Source organism: Cyclopterus lumpus, chromosome 22 (assembly GCF_009769545.1).
Source record: "Cyclopterus lumpus isolate fCycLum1 chromosome 22, fCycLum1.pri, whole genome shotgun sequence".
NCBI classification, from domain to species: domain Eukaryota; kingdom Metazoa; phylum Chordata; class Actinopteri; order Perciformes; family Cyclopteridae; genus Cyclopterus; species Cyclopterus lumpus.
The window spans coordinates 845,478-851,477 of NC_046987.1; positions in this window are offsets into that span (position 1 = coordinate 845,478).

Genomic DNA, 6,000 nt, shown 5'->3' on the forward strand with positions numbered 1-6,000 from the left:
GTAATATAATGAGAACGGCTGGGATTGAGTAAATGTGTTTTGCCTCTTTGGTGGCTTTTTTCTAGATTCAACCACCATACTGAGGGTCATCATAGTGAAAATGGTACCAGTGTGTGAACCAACAATCGCGGCGCGTGCACAACGCAAGGCTCTGCGTCTCTCCAGACTTTGTAAGTTAGTATTTATATGCCTATTAGTCTCAAGTCTGTTCACACAGTACAGTCTTGCATTAACTTCATACAGCCGAAAAGAACTTCTGGATATTCGTCTCCGCAATTTGGACAATTATATCGGCAATCTCCAGCTCATTCCTGAGATCACCAAGACACTGGAGACTACCAATCCAGCTCCACTGGCTGGAAGGGCTCACAGGCAGCGCCGAGTTTGTAAACAGAGGCGGGGGAAGAGAGGAGGGCTAAGGGCTAGGCTAAGGCTAACTCTGTATCGGCTGTCGCTACCCAGCATCTTCCTCGCCAATGTACCCTCCCTGGCGAACAAAATGGATGAACTACTGCCAAATACGCACCACTCATTAAACGTGAGAAACCATCAGTGAGAGCAGTCAAAGTGTGACCAGAGGAAGCAGACTCTACACTACAGCACCTGTTTCAACACACGGACTGGAGTATGTTTGCCACCCAGGCCACCTTGGACTCCCACACGGACATTGACTCTTTTGCCTCCTCTGTTCTTGACTACATCAGTACCAACATTGATAGCGTCACCGCCGTCAGACACATCAAGACGTTCCTAAATCAGAAGCCATGGATAAGCAGTGAGGTCCACCTACTACTGAAGGCCCGCAACACCGCCTTCAGATCAGATGATCTGCAAGCTTACAGCTCATCCAGAGACAACTTGAAGAGGGGCATCAAGAGGGCCAAGCGCAGCCACAAGCTAAGGGTTGAGGAGTACTTCTACAACAACTCCGACCCTCGACGCATGTGGCAAGGCATCCAGGCCATTACGGATTACAAACCCTCCAACACCACCCACCCAACCGGCGACACCTCTCTTCCTGATGAGCTGAACAACTTCTATGCTCGCTTCAACAGGGATAATCACAACTGTGCTCCCTGCAGACCACCAGCCCCTCACACTCTCCTTCACAGATGTGTGGATTGATGAGTACTTGACAGTGGAATTTTCCATCAGTTTTATTAATTTACTAATGTGTTCCTGCACTGTATTGTACAGGGTTGAGTTGTTCCATACTTGTTGACTTGTACACTGAGCAAACAGCCCATATTCTGTGGCATATGAATATATCTCGATCTTGGGACTTTGATCTACAGTGTATCAGCCCCCACCCTCAGTCCCACCCCCCACCGGGCCAAACATAGAAATTCACTCCATCCACAACTTCCAATGAAGTGCAGTCAGTAAGATATGCTGAGCTCTTTTCATGTCCGCCTGAAAACACAGGGCAGCTCCGCCTCAGAGCATGAAAGGAAACTGAGTTGGATGACAGGATTTGTACGTAAAATTCACTTCAAATACCTCAAAACATTTAGATGTTGTGTTTACAGCTTGCGACTTTGACAGGCATGTAACATGACTATAGCTAGCTTCATGGAATATGATGATTTTCTTTAGGAGCCTGATGCCAACTTCAAACTTAGCCAAGTCAAAATGTCAGTGTGTGTGGAGATTAACACCCCCAACAAAGAAGTTCTTTACAGACATCAGTTCCCTAAAAATATAAATCAATAACTGTTTGTAAGTTATAGTTCTTAGTCAGAACTAACCACTGTAGTTTCACACGAAATACCACAATTTATCTCAACATAATCATATATATTCCTCTCATTCTAAACTAAACCAAATATAGATCCATTCATGAACAAAATTAAATAATATGTTTTCTTTTTAAAGAACACCAGTTCATTTTAAAGCTATGGTTGCCCACTAAAACATTTGAAAGTTATCTGTAGTTATGAAAAACACACACACCTACTGATGGATTCACACATAGCTGGTGCAACCCTGTGCTGAGAAAGTGTTTTTTAAGTGAGAGGTAGTTGAGGAAGGAGATAGTATCTTGGCACTGGAACTATTATTGCATGTCTGCAGGTGTTTGATATAGTAATTGGATTATTGCAGGAGCAAAAAGAGTAATGTCTTACCTTCACAGACTGTGAAGCTCCGTGGACAGACATGTTTGTTTCATACAAATGGGCGAGGAAATCATGATGATAAGCTTTATCTTTTCTACAATTCACCCACACAGCAGCTTCCATAACTCCATAAGAGTTTTTGTTTCTTTAAATATGACAGTTAGAAAGAAAAGCTCCAGCCCTGTGCCTCCAGAGTAGGAGTTTATCTAAAAGCAGAAGCAAAACAAAAGCAGCGCGGATGAGGGATTGCGATAGGGCCTCCTCAAGGTTTGATCCCTCTCCAAGAGCAACTTATGTACCCTTAGCCAAACAACCCCCCTCATGTTCTTGTATGTTCCTTACTCCTTCCACCCAGAGTGTCTATGAAATCAGCACTTTGTGGGGCTCTTTAGACAAAACAATTGTCATGGTGATGTTATAAAAGGCAATATGGCAGTGTAATGGTAATGTCAGCTTAGGTATGTTGAAAGAAGTCTATTTTGTTGCGATAGGAGAGGCTGAAAGTTATGTATTCTTTTTTATTTTACGGTTTTGTTGTTTTTAACTAACCAACGAACACTTAGGAAATCAATAAGGACCTACCCACCAGGCTTCGGAAAAAATACTGCAGTTTTCAGTTAGTAAATAGTTAGTTTTTATATGCAGGACATATTTTGTTCTTGAAAAACAGACTAAAATATATATATATATATATTGATGCTTGATCTGTAGTATGAAGTTATTTCTCAGTCCCACTGACTACCAAATGGTCTAAGTAGAGTAACAGACAATACTTCTACTCTACTTCTAAAAAACGATATTACAGAATGTGGTTTTAGACATTTATTCACAGTATCTACTATTTTGTTCATATATTCCACCACCTTTGTGAACCTAAGCCTTTGGTAAACCAATTTCAGGCACCAAAACAATTCATCCACATGAGTAAAGGTATGTTTTCACAAGAGATTTGAAGAAATGTACTAAATCAGACTTCAACTTTTTAGCTTTAAGGCCAAATTACCTCATTACCCTGTGCCTAAAGACAATGGTGCTTCATTATATGCTGAGATTGTTCTGAAATGTTTGATGTATAACACATGGGTATGTATCAAATGCAAGTTCCTTTAAAAAGGTGAATTTAAGAAATTATGTAAAATCGAGAAAAAGACCTTAGTGTAGCATCCCCGGCTGAATTATAGTCTGGAGTCTTTAACTGATGGTTCATAAGTGTTTATTGAACTCACCGTAAGAACTATGAAAAAACGGAAATAGCAGTTGGTTAGCTTGAGCTCTGACCAAAAATACAAAACGTAGCAATCTAAAACAATATTTTCTCAAAAGGTAACTTGAACAGGTATTACCTTGTGCCCATATCGGCCAGGTGCTAAAACTAACACATCCGTAACCTTCTTACTTGTTTTTACACCGTGAAAGACATCAAAAAGGGAACAAACTATTACAATATTTTACACTTTCAGAGGTCCTTTACACTTAGACCCCAGAGTAGGCTTTGTAGGTGAGGAGAATACCAGTAATTTTAAATGTTATTCTTGATTATACAGGGAGCCAGTGCAGAGAATTAATGTGATCTCTTTTTATTTTTTCACAATCATGGTCACTATGCGGGTGAGGCAGATGTCATATATTTCCTGCAGGGAGGGGAGTGGGGCACCAATGATCCTTTTCAGCTGTGTTCACTATGCGCTGCAGGGCTTTCCTGTTGAAGTCAGTGCAGCTTCCGCCCCACACAGTGATGCAGTTGGTCAGGATGCTCTCAATGGTGCCTCGGTAAAATGTGCACATGATGGGTGGGGTGTTCTTGCCTCTGGGCTTTCTTCGCCAGTGATGTTGTGTTGGTTGTCCACGAGAGGTCCTCACTGATGTGCACGCCCAGGAATTTGGTGCTGCTCACTCTCTATATCAGCACCATTGGGGCGACTGTAGCTCAGTGATGAGCAGGGTCGTCCTTCAAATAGAGGATCGGCAGTTCGATCCCCGGCTCCGCTAGTCCATGTCCATGTGTCCTTGGGCAAGATACTTAACCCCCACATTGCTCCTGTAGCTGTGCCTACGGTGTATGAATGTGTGTGAATGTTAGTTACTGCTGATGTGCAGGTGGAAACTTAGCTCCTCCCATCAGTGTGTGAATGCATGTAGTGTTAAAGCGCTTTGATTGGTCGGAAGACTAGAAAAGCGGTATACAAGTACAGGTCCATTTACTATTCAGTGTTGAGTGTGGCCTCTCCAGAAATCAACAACAATCGATTTGGTCTTGCAGATAGGGACATAAGGAGAGGGATTTTTTGCTGATGCCAGGGAGCAAGGAGTTACAGTAATCTAATCAACTTGTTTTGGTAAATGGATGGTAAATGGCCATGCACTTATATAATGCTCCTCTGGTACTCTGACTACTCAAAGTGTTAAACACTACATGTCAACATTGACCCAGACCATGGCAGCTGCCACCCACACATCAGTATCAGAGATTTTCCTTTAATAGAGAAAGGAAGATAATATCTCCATATAGCAGGACAACCCCACTATCCCTGCTATTTTGTCTGGGCTTATTTAAGACAAACAATGACCTGGTGGGCAAGTTTTGAGTAGGGGAGCATAATAATGTGGTGTCTGTCAAGATTATTTGAACATTAGGAGATCTAGATAATTTGAAAGAAAAAAACTATTGCATGAAACGATTTTTTAACAAGTGATCTTATTTTTAGAAGACCAATTGTTGGGACAGAGTTGACAGGTTTGCGAGGGATGTGATTACATTGGATGTAGGACTACCTGTATTTATGAATGTCTGCAACTTCCTCTTTGCACAGAGGTTTGTCTTACCACAAATGGTTGTTATCTTGTTCATTTGAGAATCATCAACACTGACAATGAGGTTTCTGCTGGATCGTCAGCATAGCCAGGTATTGTTTATAAAAAAGAAATGTGGTAGGACACAGCCTTTGAAGCCACTGATTAAAACTGAATTGACGGCTAAAACCTTTACACCCTTTTCTCAATGGTGGACTAGGCCCATTGGACAGCAGGTTTCTATTATCATGTTGGAGTTTAATTGATTCTCGATATCTTTCGAAGACTGGATGGGCAGTTGGGCAGAGCTAAATAATTGTTCAACCAAAGACACATCATGAGGAGTTGCAAGTAATGAACAATTAAGTCTCCCACCAGCAGAAACTTTGGATCTGAAAAATAGCATTGATACACAGCAAGATGTGGGGGCGAGTCCCTGACATTGATGCAGGAGGGTGTACATTTTTAGACAGAACCAGACAGGAATGCCAGGCCATTCGGGAAGGTGACAGCCGGGAGACAGACAGAGTCCACTTTATCCAGGCATTGAAGAATAGTGGAAGCCTCCATACCTCCAGGTATGGAGGTCTCGAAGGACTCGAGACCTGGAGATGATGACCTCCTTGGATTTTGAGGTGGAAAAGACTGGATATTGCGGGAAGCATGGGGCTAGCTGTGGGCTTCCTTCTCGGGGGTGATGTTTGAATATGCACAGGAGAGCATTACCTACCATTATCTGGTCCCCAAGTGGAGCAAAGAAGTTACACTGCATTACAATTATGCTATTAATAGTGGGTTACACAGACATATGTATGTCTGTGTATGTGTGGGTAAATATGTCAGTGAGTATATATTTATATATACTCTTCGGGTGAATCGATTTGTTTTATTTCGTTTAGTGAAACTTCATGTTTCCTTTGTGGGGTTTGATTGGTACAAAAAATACTCAAACAATAATAATTACTATTGCCAGACTTTGACTTATCCATGCACCCCAGCTTTAAATCAAACTGTTTATGTTTCACATGGGTCATGTGGTTTCTACATGCTAACTTGAGACTATTACCAGATTTGTATTCATTTATTGAAGTAT